Source organism: Hydractinia symbiolongicarpus, chromosome 1 (assembly GCF_029227915.1).
Source record: "Hydractinia symbiolongicarpus strain clone_291-10 chromosome 1, HSymV2.1, whole genome shotgun sequence".
NCBI lineage: Eukaryota > Metazoa > Cnidaria > Hydrozoa > Anthoathecata > Hydractiniidae > Hydractinia > Hydractinia symbiolongicarpus.
The window spans coordinates 31766772-31782400 of NC_079875.1; the positions used below are offsets into that span (position 1 = coordinate 31766772).

At 31.3% G+C, this 15629-nt stretch overlaps 1 long non-coding RNA gene across 1 annotated transcript; it reads right to left on the bottom strand.

Annotated features, from left to right (window-relative positions):
- Positions 1–682: 682 nt before the first annotated feature.
- On the bottom strand, positions 683–7012 carry LOC130641813 (uncharacterized). The gene is made up of 3 exons (XR_008982505.1): positions 5765–7012; positions 5624–5677; positions 683–2071 (listed from the first exon to the last, which is right to left on the bottom strand). It is a non-coding gene; the product is annotated as an uncharacterized LOC130641813 (long non-coding RNA).
- Between the last annotated feature and the right edge of the window lie 8617 nt (positions 7013–15629).

A 15629-nucleotide genomic window follows, 5' to 3' on the forward strand; every position in this document is an offset into this window, starting at 1 on the left:
GATTCAATAGCTATACGAAAGTATGGTTTTTAAAAATAACCATAACCAATAAAATAATTGAAATTAAACTAGTCGTTAGCCCGTGGAAAAATCCACGGGTTCGCCCGTCCTTTTTCTAGCATGCGAATTACATTTACAAAACAAAGTAAAGAATATTAAAAAATCAACATCTATACATAGATTTTTTTTAGGAAACATTTCAAGCTGAAATTAAAAACCACATGTTTTGACTTTCACCTATGTTTTATTTTTATGTGTCTAGTATTTTCTGAAGTATTTTTTTACATTTTACAATTTTTAATGAAGTTCTTGCAATTATAAAAAATATCCGGTTTGACATTTTGAATTCCCGTCCGGGATGTGATATGTACTTCATGAGTCTTTATCTATTGATGACATCGTCGTTTGTTGCAATTATAACTAATACATTAATTTTAATACGTTACACGTTTCGGTTTGAGCTTATTGTAAAAATACTTAAAATCGCGTACAATTATCCACTGCGTTTTATAACGGAATACCTTTCAAACGTTTTTCTTGCATTAAGTGAATAGTCAACAGCAACAACTTCATGTAAGTTAGTTGCAATCGTACTTTTGGAAATTTAGTTGCTAAATTAGGCATCAATATATTCTAGCATCTTGTTTAGACAAATATTGTAAAAAAGTAAGAGAAAAAATTATGCCAGCAAGGGGTTTGACTATTTTTTTCTTGTGTTGCGCTACAAAAATTTAATTTTTGACAGTGAACATTCTGCATGTGCAGCTCGAATACAAGGTCACCCAGGAACCTAAGGTAAAACATTAAATGTCAATTGACAAATTAAACATCACAACGTCAATAACATTATTTCACGTCGATAGATTAATTTAAAGTAAGTTTAAAGACCATTACGATCCTATACATTTTCTTTTTCAGTTCTACGCGATGGACAAATAATTTGTATACATTGGCGAACTTTTTCTGACGTGAGAAAAACTTCTAATCTTTGTATCGTCTTAACTGTTCGTTTAAAGCACGTTTCTATACATTACTTTGATCAGCGGTCTACGCAACGCAACGGGTACACAAACATCTAAAAATATCTCGATGTGCTGGCAGGTCTTTCCTGACGTCAAAATTTAAGTGATATTTTCTTAGAATTTCTCACGAAACTTACCGACAGTTGTGAAGAAAATACAATATAATTCATAACTGGCTACATAATTTATAGCCCTTTGATTATCGATTATTGGATTGCATGTTTGCAAATTGCAGTCCGCGCGTTAAGCGATGTTTTATATTCACCGCAATTTTCATTTAAGACAGACAAACGAGCTAACTGTTATCAGATTGTAATTTTTCCAGTTCATGGATGCTATTCTTGATACTAAGCATATCTATAAAATACATTACCTAATATGTTAAAAATTACTAGTTGTATATAATGTGAACAAATTCGCTTATAGTATTTGGTTAGTGGTTAGTGCTCAAACAAGACTCAAACGAATAAACCTAACCAAATGAACGTAGATAGCTCGTTATATTTGCGGAGTAAGTTTGAAGAGCATGGTAGAACAACACAAGTAATACATAATTTTATAGTAATATTTAGTTGGTTTGAGTTTTTTCCAGACAGATAGATTGTTATCTTGTGTAGAACCATGTTAGTAACAACGTGACCAAACCATTATCCAACACGACACAACTATTCAAATATCGTCATTACAGATGCAATGTAAGCGAAGCAATAGTGACTTTTATTATTTTGCCCTCAACAACACAGAACACCTGCATCAAGTCAGTTTATTGCCGCACAACAAAGGCTCTGAAACAGTTTAACAGACATTGGAAGCTGTTTAATACTGTTTAATAAGCTATTAAACTGATTAAATTTCGATTTTCACATAAATTTAAAAACTCCGTTGTAATGTAAAGCTTGCAATAATTTCCGAATTGGACTGCAATCTATTTGCTTGCACCCATAAGTCTAGAGATCTTTGTCATAACATTTTATACTTGCAGATATTCGAATTGACACTATGATCGGACCTTCCATGTCACTGATTATCCATTTGTTTTATATTTTTATCTAAATATAATACAAAATAAATAAATAAAGTTTACAGATAAAGAATTGCAAATATTATACTGAAAAAACATTTTTATTCGTCAATCGCTATAAGAAACAGCACATTTTACAAACAGTAATCTCTTTTTTACCTTAAAAAAACTCTTTAGAAATGTGAACATCCATGAACGGAAAATCAATCTGTCAAATGTCGAGAAAATTTTGTGTTTGAACTAAAAACAGGACGCGCGGACTGCATTGCACAAACATTCTTCGTACAATTATCAACAAAATCACGACTTTGCTCGAGTGAACCGAAAAAACATAGATATAAACGTGTGGGAACAATTACTTGGACGATAAGGAAGGACTTTTAGAAGGAATTTTAAAAGGAAGTGAAATGCAAAATTCGATTATTCGATTTTTTGCCTACGAAAATAAATTTGAATGCTGCTTATAAACATTTTTTTTAATTACCCAATTCCATTGTTTAAACGCTGATCAAGAAATTTATAGGATCACGTGGTTTGAACGAAGGGTTGTTTACATTCTCAAGGTACAGGAGTATTTTTATTAATGCAATCAGTCTTTTTATAACAGATGTATTAACCCTGTTAGCCCAGTTATGAAATATTAATTTAAATTGTTACTTCCATTCGTTTCCATGTTGTTCAACGTCAATTTATTGTACCAGTCGATAAGCCTCGTAGAAAAATCTTTTGTTGTTTTAAGTGTTTGGCTGATGTCAGCAGTGTATATATAAAAATAATTTGGCGAAATTTGTTTGTCCGTTGCCGTAATATGTTGAGCTTGAAACGCTGATTCAGGAAATGTACAGAATCTTGTGTTTTTGACGAACAGTTAGGGAGATACAAGCAGGAAAACGTATAGGCTAAATTTTGACGAACGGTTACGTCATCAATCCATCTGTTTCGAAAGAAATGTAATAGTTCTATTTCGGTCCCGTGGGAACCCTAGATAGCAAAGCAGAAGATGACGTCTGTTACTTCCACTTTTTCGTAATAATATGATAGATTGGGTCCGGGCCAACCCTTTCTGTTTTTAAAGAATTGTATATGGTTATGACACTTACTCATAGCTGAATGTTTAATTTTTGGCTATTCTCAAAGCTACCGCTTAAGTTCTTAATAAAAAATTTTTATCGGGAAAATATGACAACTTTCGTTAAAATTATCTTTATAATAAGAAACCAACAACAACTTTTTTTAACCAGTAAATTATTCTGTAAAATTTAGGCACGTGATTTACCAATTTTCCTCTCTCGTTTGCGAGAAAACAATAACTTTTACTCAACGAATTATTAACTAATCAAATAAAATAAAAAAATGTTTTTTTAGCCAATCATAGAAAACACAAAAGCTGTTTGCATTATGTGAAGTTGCACTCGTCTCTCAGTAGGAAAAAGTAACATAATATATTTCGTGTAGATTAACCAATCAAAAACGGTAAAAACTCAATTATCTCCCTGTAACGCCTGTTAAAGGTTCGAAAAATAAATACTGGTATGTAACGTAGCCAGATAATTCAAAAGATGCTGTTCTTAAATAGTTCTCTTTACAAAGGAGCCAAAATGTTCGTTTTGATGGCAATAATATGGATGGCGATAAAAAAGAAAGCTCTTCAATTTGCTGAAAGTTTTGATCTTACAAATTTTTAAGCGTTAGATGGATGGCTGAAGAAGTAGAAAGAAAGGTAAGAAAATAAATACATTCTTGCTCGTAACAAAAGTTAGTTCCTTGCAATGATCCCCTTTTAAATTATATGTTATGTTTTTTTAAATTGTCTACCATACACTTTTGTTCTGACAGTTGGATAATGAAAGGCGTTGCTTCTGCAGTAATAGTGATAACGCATTTTTCTTAGGGATCGGCACGTGAAAATAAAAAAGTCGCCTTAACTCGAGCTAATATCATTTTTGTCTAAGTTTAAATTAACGGGGGCTTCGTTTAAGTCGTTCGACTTAAACGAAGCCCCCGTTAATTCAAACTTAAGTCGAACTGTTTTCTCTAGTCCCTTGGAGGTTCGTGTTACCGGGATGTAACTGTATTATTGTAACACAGAAGTATAGTTATTATAGTAATAAAAACGCTTGTTATAGAAACGTTTGATACGTCCCCAGCTCACACGGTCACAAAAAGCCGTAGAATGCAATTTTAAAATAAATACATCTCCGTTCTAATTATATATTTTTTAGCGCGTGAGAAAGTTTGCAATAGTACGGCGGATAAAAATGGTTTTAATAAATAATCAAGGAAGACAAAAAAGGGTCAATCAGGACAAATTAGCCGAAAATGATAATCCTACATGCTGTTCATAAAACGGCGCTAAAAGACTCATAGAAATTCATTTGAACAGAAATACTTTAAGAACTTAAGTATTCAATTCAATAACTGAAATGGACAATTCTGTCTGTTTTAAGATAAATACGGCTTTGTGTTTTAGCTTTTGTAACTAGCTGCAACATCTCCTATTGCATCTAGTGAGAAAAGGTTCGATAAACATTGTTTGTTGTAACAAGATCGAAACATGGAGACCCGCAAGGATGCAAATAGTAAAAATTTCAATAGAGGAGTTCGACCAGTGTGCCCCAATGTTTGAGAAAAGCTGAAATTTTTTGAAAATAATAATTATTGTGCGCTGTAATATAAGTTTAGTAAAATCGAAACTGCTAATTCTTCTCTATGCTGAATTTCTAATGCCCAGTTATCAAAGGGTGATTAAGCATTTGACAGCCATACAGAACGTTACATAATGATTCTATTCTATAGTACTGGAATCAGAACACCTAACATCGTGAGCGCGACATTATTACAGCAAAACCGGTCTGGACGTTAAAGAATTTTGAACATACCACATTTTGATTTATAGACAAATGCTATAAACAAAATGACAAACTTGCATTTGTTGGTACGATTTTTTTGTTTATTTAAAAGACGATTCATACAAATAAGCCAAGCTAATATTTGCATTCTTTTTTGGTTTAATAAGTACTTTCGTTTAGATCTTCGCGAAAAGCAAAACAAAAAATACTAAGGGAGAGGAAGCCTTTGACGACGTTATTTTTACGGACGAATCCGATATTATGATGAATAACTACGGAATTTTAATAAATACGTTAGTATCGTTTATCTGAGCAGTATACTATGATTCCAGTAAAATAATAATCCAAAGCATGAAAGCAAGTTTTTTTTATTAATTCCATGATTACAAACCATTTGATGTTCAACAATAGAAAACAGTATTAACATTTTGATATTTATCGTTGAATATAGTATTAATTCTATTGTAAATTGCATTTTTCAGAGTACACACGCGCTAAGAATTTATATGAAGTATATTGTATAAGCATCAATCATAGATTTTATATACTTTAGTAAGTATATTGCAGTTTGGCAGGCGCGCACCTATTCACTGCATTCGATGCGTAATGTATTAGAAATTAAAAAAAACACATACAGCAATCCAGAATTTGATTCCAACCTCTACTAAGTTCCCTCATTCCTTTTTCCACCTCTCCATAAAATGCTGCTAAACCAACATAAGTTAACTAACCTTCGTTCAGTTTGACATATTTTCTATTCTTGCTTCTAAGTTTCTTCGGTCAATCTATAAATAAATTAAGAACAGATGCAGCGTTCTTTGAATCAGGCAAAAGAAAAAAATAGATGATAAATCAGTAAAAGCGCAACTCACCATCGGTTACTCAAACTTCTATCCAACCAATCTTGGTTTTTTTAAGAAAAATTTAGAAACTATTTCTCTCTCACACAGCGTAGCTAATCTCGAAAAGACGTGGAATTAAATCGTTCTGTTTAATTAATTTCTTTTCTTAAAATGTCATGGGATATCAGTGACCGGTATGAATTCCTATATGAACAAGATTTAATGTCATATTTAATTCCTTATTGGGTACTTTTAACAAAAGCAAAGAGTCATTAAACTAAAAACTAACGCTTGGGAAATATTTTTTTGTAATGTAAAAAAATATAACTAGAAATTAAAAAAAAGGTTGTGAAGCATTTTGCAAGTTACAAGCAAAGTTAAACTATCCAATACTTTGTCCCTACCGCTTCTTGTTTCTTTGACGCTAACATATTCCGAAATATATCAAAATTGAATATCATAGCGTAGAAGAACCCTGGGGACGAGGTAGGAAAATGAACGCTCTGCAGAACAATTTGTTGCGCAAAAAAAGTATTTTTTGCGAATAGACCGCGCGAGGATTTTATGTACGTGAGATATTCTTTTCAAAATATGCGAGAAAATTAGATTACGCGAAACTAACAAAAACGAATAACGCGTGTTAAAATTTTGTACCGCATTTTCCCACAGAATGATAAAAGTAAGGAGTGCAATACAAAATTACACTTTTAGCAGTATTCCGAAAAATATGTAACACATCGAGTTGTACAACCCGCAGAAGTTGGTCCTAACGTTAACGATTTCGTAAATGACGTTACAACAAAACAGTATTTTTTTACGTAAAAATACCGGCACTAGAATCCACAGAATCTGCTGGAACGAATTTCGAAAACTCACGGGAAACAATTAAAACAAAAATAAACAAATCAAAACAGTTTTTTAACTTTATCAAGATTTATTAAATAGCTTAAATTTTAGGCAGAAAAACAATAACGGTTTCGCTTTCTTTTCACCACGAGCATTGGAAGATTACATCACTCACTCCCATTGCACACAATCTAAAAAAAAAGAAAAGATTTTCATATAGTGAAGCTTCCAGTGCCTTTAAGGGATGGCCTAGTCAATGGAATTGAAAGCGCTGTTTTTCATCTCATAAATAATTAAGGCTAATTCAGAAAAGTATAAAAGAAAAAACTAAACAATTTGGCAAGTTTACTAATTTTATATGCAAAGTTCCAACCATACCAACAGTTTCCAAATCTGACAAAATCATTTTAAAAGTCTTTATTTTTTCAGAATTTGATTGATGCAAGGCCAAGGGAAATTAAATAAGTTTATTGTCCTTGCCCCTATCAAAAACACATGCTTCTTATCATTCAGGTTTCTTTCAACCAACATTAATGTAATCACCCAGAGGAGATTAAAATGTCTCTTGTCTGTGTTTTAAAATCTTGAATGAAATGGTAATTTTTACGCAAATAGTTTAAAAATAATGAACCTTTTTATGTGGGTTCTTCTCAAACACACTTGGGCGGTAGCTTATTGTATACTGTACCATATTTTTACTACTTTGTACATCTATATATACATATTAACTAAAATAATCCACTTTCCTTAAAAATATGCTTTTCGTTACTAAGAGTAGGGAGCACCCTTAATCACGTGTCCAAACTTTACAGAAAAATCTTTTTTCCGATTATAAGAATTTAATCGAGATTTAAGGGGTAGTACATTTCCCGTTCCATGTTACCTTTTCTGCTACTTCGGATTGATAAAGTTTGATATTATAAGTTACTTCAGTTTTACTAAAATCTTGTTAGAGAAGATGATGTAAATTTATTAGTTCCTAGGCCTAACTACCCATATACTTCTTTGTGAATCCTTGTATAATCGCATAAGTGTTGTTCGTCTCAGTTAAGTGTTGAGTGTTTAACTAGAACTTAAAATCTCGTTTGAGAACATTAGTACTACGTAAACACATATATTCTTGTTATTTTACGGAATCTGGATGATGTCATAGATAAAGCGTTTGCCACCGTTTTGTTCCTCTTATAAACTTTACATTTCACTAAATTTCATTTTGTATTACACTATCACTAGTTTCCTCTGAAAATAGTTTGATTAAAAAAACCCAATTCAATTACGGCAAAAGTGAATGAGAAAAAAGATCTATTCTGTATAATACATCAATAACTTCTCGTGACATAAAAAATATCTTTTAAATGAGTTGCATCTTAGTGGACGGGATTTGTAAGTTGGTCGAATTAGAAAGTACTTCATTATTCAATCATACCTATGAGAGAATCGATATGATAATGGGAAAATCCACTTACGTCTGACAACAGCGTATCCTGCCTGCATGGTCTAATTGCATAATTTCTCACCTAAGAACAAATAATACACAGCAAGTATGCACACAAGTATCTCTTTTCCAGCTTCTTCAATGCCAGAATTTGTCACACTGAAGGAGAAGATGAGAGACTTGTTGCACACATTTCAATTGGACATTTGAAATTGATAAGGCGATTTTCTGATGCGGCCAATAAACATCCTAATAGCGACAGTTATAGAAAAGAGAAATAGGGATGTTGGACTTGTTCTGCCGGCCATGTACAACGCCATGACAGAAAACAAATTACATAATAATTCCCCTCGTTCCGGAAGAAGTCATAACTTTGTATTTGCTTAACAATTTGCACAAGCAATGGCCTCAAAGGAATGCATAAAATATAGACGAACAAAGGAGGTATTTCGAAGTTGACGTCAATATTTTATAAAGTGTTAATACTAATATTTCATTAAATAAACACCGTAGTCACCTGAATAAATCTTCAATCAAGAAGAAAATTATAAGAAAATCTAGAATAAATTCAGTAATGAAAGTCTATTAATTTCTCCAAAAAGTGCACTTAATTTTGGAGGCAAAATTCATGACATAGCTTAATTACTTATTGTGTTATAAACGCAAATCCTGTCATAGCACTGTTTTTACAAGAACACACATACTGTATAATATTAAATACTGCGGTAGAATATGATACTTTATTGCGATGAATTTTTGCGGGAATTAAATTTCGCAATTAAGGACATCCACGAAAATTAAGCATTTTGCGGAGATTTTTCTTTGCGGTTCGGCCATTTGCTAATATTTCGCGGGGACTAAATCTCGCGTTTTGACATTTTTGACTATTTCTTGAAATCTATTGTCGAAAAATCTAAAAAAAAAGCATTTACAAAGACGAATTCTATCCAGGGATAGAGCTTTATGGCTCCACTTTTGATATCGTCGGAAGCTCTTTTCCTCGTTTGCAAAAACAATTAAAAAGAAGGGCTGGTAAAATGAGTTTTGGACCGGCGTCTGAGGGCTCTAATTGGTTAAGGAGTAAAGTGACAGTATAATATATATATATATATATATATATATATATATATATATATATATATATATATATATATATATATATATATATATATATATATATATATATATATATATATATATATATATATATATATATATATATATATATATATATATATATATATATATATATATATATATATATATATATTTATATATATATATATATATATATATATATATATATATATATATATATATATATATATATATATATATATATATATATATATATATATATATATATATATATATATATATATATATATAAATAACACAAAAAAAAGTAGATGCTTTTGTAATCGATGAGTAGCGGTAGTTCATTTCGAAAGATAGAATAGATTATATCTTATCATTTTTAATCGTTCTTTTTCTGATAAAAAACGATGACAAAAAAAGTATGTTAAAGTAGTTTGTGGAAGTGAAGAATTCGACCATGGAAATTTTTCAGAAATTTTCTTATACAAAATTTCGCGGATCAAACAATTATTTAAAAATTTCGCGGGAACAAACCTTTTCGAATTTACACGGTTATTATGCTGAAATCCGCGAAAATTATTTCCCACGAAATTTTTCCTAATAAACTATATTTTATTTATCTTATTGTTACGCAAAAATTCAAAATTTGGAGATAACACAATTTATTATACCTTTCTATGGAATTCTTTGCTAATAGCTTTCTAGTTCTTGTTTTTATATCATCTAAATTCAACAGAATATGTAAACAAAATTGGCCGACTAGACTTCACCTTTCTGAAAAAATAGGGACATTGCTTGAAGCTACCGGAAAAACTTTTATAGCAAACTCCAACATAATTTCGTATAACTATTAATGTAAGAGTGCAATGATCATGAAAATTTCATATATCGTGAAAGATACTTTAAACACTTTCATGATTTGTTAGTTTTGCCCGATCGTTATCCGACTTTCAAGGGACCTACACTTCTGCCATCATTAATTAACATTACCATACGCCAAAAGGGACTATTTTATTCCCTTTAACAGATTTGTAAAATACGGATCACTATGTAGAAAATGCTGACGGAAATAAGCTAATTCTGTCCTTGATCACGCATTACCTCGTGAAAAGAGGAAAGGCGCAAAGTGACATCGTCCAGTTTATTTTGGCCGGAGTATTATAGGCGAGGGTAATCAACTTCCCTCATATTGGGTTGAAAGTCATACGTACGACTATGATATTTACTAAGTTTTAATTAGACACATGCGTGCCAGATTTTTGTTCCCATACCTATAAGAGGCTTTGACATTGGCTATTACTCGAAACTACTCCTACATATCCCTATGAAATCCTTATAATCGAGAAAATATAATAACTCTTGTTAGGATTATCATTAGAACTTGAAACTTACAACACAAAGGGAATCATTCAATATGCCAAACTAGCTAACCGTTAAGAGATTAATTCAGTATTCTCATAAGAGTATTAAATCACAAAAATATATTTTTTTGCAAAAATGTTTTTTGTTTAATGGCATAATTTTAGATTGAATCTTATCTGCCCTATTTCTGGCAATATCTACCACTGTCTTCAGTGCATCCTGGATTTAACCGTGTTTCGTAAAAAAACATTATCAATTTTGTGCAAAATCATTTTGTTTATAAAGGACATGGGCGGCACTAGATCTCTTAGCCAGTAATTTTATGTAACGTCATTCTTTGCATAAAGCTGCAAATTAAACCTGGCCACTTTTTTTTCAGAAATTTTCTTATACAAAATTTCGCAATTATGCAACATTGGGCAGGAACAAACCTTCTCGGATGGCTCTTACTTTTAATTTTAGAATTAATTTTGCGGATTATGCTGAAAATTAATTCCCGCGAAAAACACAATTTATTATATTTATTCTATGGAATTCTTTGCTAATAGCTTTCTAGTTCTTGATTTTATATCATCTAAATTCAACAGAATATGTAAACGAAAATTGGCCGACTGAACTTCACCTTTTTCAAAAATTTACGGGACATTGCTTGATTTGTTACTTTGTCGTTGTTGCCATCGTTAACCGACTTTCAAAATTATCATTTTGTTTTCAGGGACCTACTTCTGTCATCATTAATTAACATACACACGTTAACAGATTTGTAAAATATGGCTCCGGACGAATTTCCAAAAAGAAATGTTTTTTTGCTGTGAACGCTATCTAGAACATGCTGGCAGAAACAAGCTAATTCTTTTCTTTGTCATTACATTATTTTCAAGCTAAATTGGTTTAGCACTACCTTGTCAAAAGAGGGAGGGTGCAAAGTGACATCCTCCGGCGTATTCTGGCGGGAGCATTGTAGGCGAGGGTAAGCAAATTCCCTCATATTGGGTTGAAAACTGTACGTACGGCTATGATACTTACTAAGTTTAAATATTTATCTATTAGACACTTGCATGTCGCAGAGACTTTGATATTGCCTATTACTCGAAACTACTCCTACATATCCCTATGAAATCCTTATAATCGAGAAAATATAATAACTCTTGTTAGGATTATCATTAGAACTTGAAACTTTGTTTCATCAAGTAGAATCTTTCTGTATTTTGTGGACAAATGATTAATCCGATTTGTCGTCACAGAAAAAGTAACATAAGCAAAAATATATTGCTCCTATTTTGATCCTTTTTTGACGTGTGTCAAGTTTGAATCAATTTTCAATGCTGGTAAAATATAAAAACGGAACGAATGTATGTAACGGATATAAATAACATGAATCTGATAAGTGTTCTTAATATATAGCAAACTGCTCAAACGAAGAGAAAGATAAAAAATAAACATTTTAACATGAAATTACACTGTCGGTATAAGAACCAAGTTTATAAAAACATATAATTTAGAACATGTTAAAAACATTTAAGGCAAAAAAAAAAAAAAAAATTAAGAGCAGTTTAAGAAGGCTTAAACTGCTCTTAATTAGAAAAGTTAAAAAACATCATAAGGCTTCCTTCAAGATGAACATTCTTATAAAAAAACATGTGCTTCAATGAGTTTCCAATGTTTACAAAAATTAAAGGGTTTGCGGTTTTTTGCTCATGCTGTAGATAGAAAATATAAACAAAGAAAATTTAAAACATGACTGACTGAAAAAATGTGGAAAACACCAATAAGAACTAATAAGCAACAAAAAAAGGGAATATTTCAGACTATTTGAATTTCCACAAAACACATTATTCTTAAAATATTCTTAAAATTTCGGATTTTGAGCCTTGATGATTCTTACAAAAGAAATTTGAATGAAAACAATGTGTAGACCAAAAGCGATAAAGCAACAATACCTTCCATCAATTTATTATTATTTTACAATAGTCAACTCATTGAAAAAGCCTCTGGAAATGTCCAGAAGAAAAAAATAGATTTAGGTTTCTCCTAAAATTGTTCTTATTCTCTTTGTGAAAGGAATAAAAAATGCCTATTGATTATTATTTGAATAAATGTTATGGGGGCCAAGATAATCACTGCAAGGTAATTTATTTCATTTATATTCATGAACTTATAAATTATTTGAATTTATGAAGTCACGTGCGATTTGGATCATTATAACAAATTATGTTGATGTCACGCTTGAAAGAATTTGAATGGAAATAAAAACTATGAATTTTTAAAAGAATAAAGTATCGTTGTGAAGCCAAATAACACAGAACTCCATCGTCGTGCTATTATATAATTCTTTCGAGTTGACTGTTATAATCAAACTTTATTTGCACCCGGTGGAGAGCGCGTGCTCTATGATTAATGACTATTTAATGAATGTCGAAACAAAAGAAAATTTTCGAATCATAAGCATATTTGTGAAAACAAATTCATCGCCAAATGTTAGTTTTTAAGAACAAAATAGGCTTTTTCTACGAATTTTAAACCAATCAAGGCAAAAATATAAGCTTTTTGCACGCTAAATCAGCCAACCAAAGGAAGAATATAAACTTTTTGCACGCTGTATAAGTAAAAATTGCACTGGTTTCTTGGTTGAAAAACAAAATACAGCATATATTTCGTTCAGATTAGCCAATCAAGTTGCGAGAAAAACTCAAACAAGAAATACTACTTACCCAGTGGGCACAAGAACGTTTTATTAAAGTCCAAAAGAAGTTATTTTGTTCGTGGCGCCGTAGATTAGTAGTTATAGCTCTCGTACTCTGTGCGGGATACCGGGGTTTGAATCCTCTTTACGGAGAATCAACATGGGCGAGTGAATTTTACCATAGCCCCGGGTTAACTCAAGCCATGTGAGGGAAATAGTGGAGATGGCACACTGTGTGGCCGTTGGATGTTACCGGGAGTTGTCTAGTAGAGCGCGGGCCATAATTGGGATTGCGTAGCTCAAAATGAGCATTTAATACTCTAGGACTTTCCATCTAAGCCATGGCCCCTCTTGGAAAAACTACACAGGGTATATCTCTCGATATTTGTGAGGCCAGCCATGTAAAATATGCACATCTATCATCTTCGTTCAATTAACGGTCATATAACGTACCGTGTGCACATTCAATAACCACTTTTTCCACACGTTCAAATGACGTTCCGCGTGTAACGTTTAAATGACGTTCTAAATTAACGTTCAAATAACGTCATTCCGTTGGTATAAATACCGTTCAATAACGCACCGTTTGCACATGTTCCTGAAACGTTTACTTTGAGTTCGTTATAAAAGAGACGTTACAAAAACCTTTAATCGTATACCGTTTTTATAACGTTACACTAATAACGTTAAAAATACGTCATTTAAGTTATAACTTTCATTTTCCGTAACTTGCTGTGAAAATACCTTAATTTCCCGTGACATTTTTTGCGGTCCTCTTAATTATTTAATCCCATACATTTATCACTAACGATTTATTGTGATGTTTGCAGGCTAGTTAGCTTTAACCAATTAACGAAGAATTTTTCAAATGCGGATTTTCTTAGAAACACAATGATCACAAAACACGCTTGGTGCATGTTCTTTTAAATAGAGAAACGTGTAGCAAGCTCATCAAAGATTTAATCCTAGAATCTATATTTACCTTGGTGCTTTCATCGAGTTAGGGCTTAGGTTACTTAAAACAGACGATATATATATTTCTACTTAATTTTAAATATGCTAATAGAATAGTTATATGCAGTAAAGAATGTATTTTTATTAACTATATTACAGTCAACAAGAACTTGCGCAATTTACGTTAACACCCTATCCACATTGTATCACGCCTGGTCAATAAAAGCGTAACTTTGTATAATTACATATTCTACTATGCGCAAGAATTCAAAATTTCAAAATCTTCAAACGTGAACGGATTTTTCCCTATGTATTAAAGACGGCATATTTGGTGTATAGGGGAAAAGAAAAAACATTCCTTAATTGAATGTTTTTTTCCTAACAAAATAAATGTTTAAAGATGTTCCTACCGGATTGTAACATTACTGAGAAAAAACTGCTTAATGAATACTCCTTTTTTGTAGATATAATTTTCCTTTTCGTTTTTTGTTTATATTTTCGTATATATAATTTCTAATAATCTTCAATATAATTTTTGAAACCTGGTACTTCCGTGCAAATTCTTTAAACTTTAGATTACTATTAATGATTTCAAGATCCATCTTAAGCTTGGTTGGTTATCAATGACCTTCTATGTTGCGAAATGGTTCAACAACAGTTGCTGTTTCGAATTTATACGAAACAGCTGCTGTATAACAAAAGCGAAAGAAAACAAAAGAGGTTGCACAACAAAAAAATTGCACATGAAATAATAATTAGTGTTATGTATAGGCCCTAGTGTTTACATCATTCAGTGCTGCATATTATTTATCTAAAACTTACTATTTTTTCTTAACACAGCCATGAATTTTCTTTAAAAATATTGTTAGAAAAAAATATAGATATATATTTATTAAACATACTTATTTATTTGTTGTCAACGCATTCATTTTAGCTGATTTGAAACATGTAATATTTATTTTTCTCGCTCTTAAAATTTATTTTGCGGTTCCTTTAAATTACATCAAGGCATTACTTTTTGAATATGTTTTGCGCGTGTTTTACAAATGATCAGAGATACTTCTAAGACATTTTCCGAAGATTTCCGATAAAAAAGATCTGTAGCGTATTCACTAGAAGTCATATTTTAAAATGCAACAAATAAATAAATAAAATTTTAGGGTCTATTAAGTGCCAGAAGTATTAATTCAACAAACCCATTAACTTTTTAATTGAGAAATAAACTGTACCAAACATTTTCCAGATTATTTTAAGTTAGAATATCCTTGGGTATATCAAAAAATTAGAAATTGGGAGGTTTGAGAGTGGTTACAATTTTCATTTGAAATCTGTACTTTGTACAGGCAAGACTTTTTGCTTTGTGTGTAAATAATAACAAAAAAGAAAACTGTAGGAAGATAACCTTTTGCTTAGTCGCATGCCGTCTTTTTTAATATTTTTATCTTTTCCCTTGTAGATCTATTTCAGGTGTTATATGGAAGTTATAAAAAGACAAACAAAGATTTTTTTAAGAACTT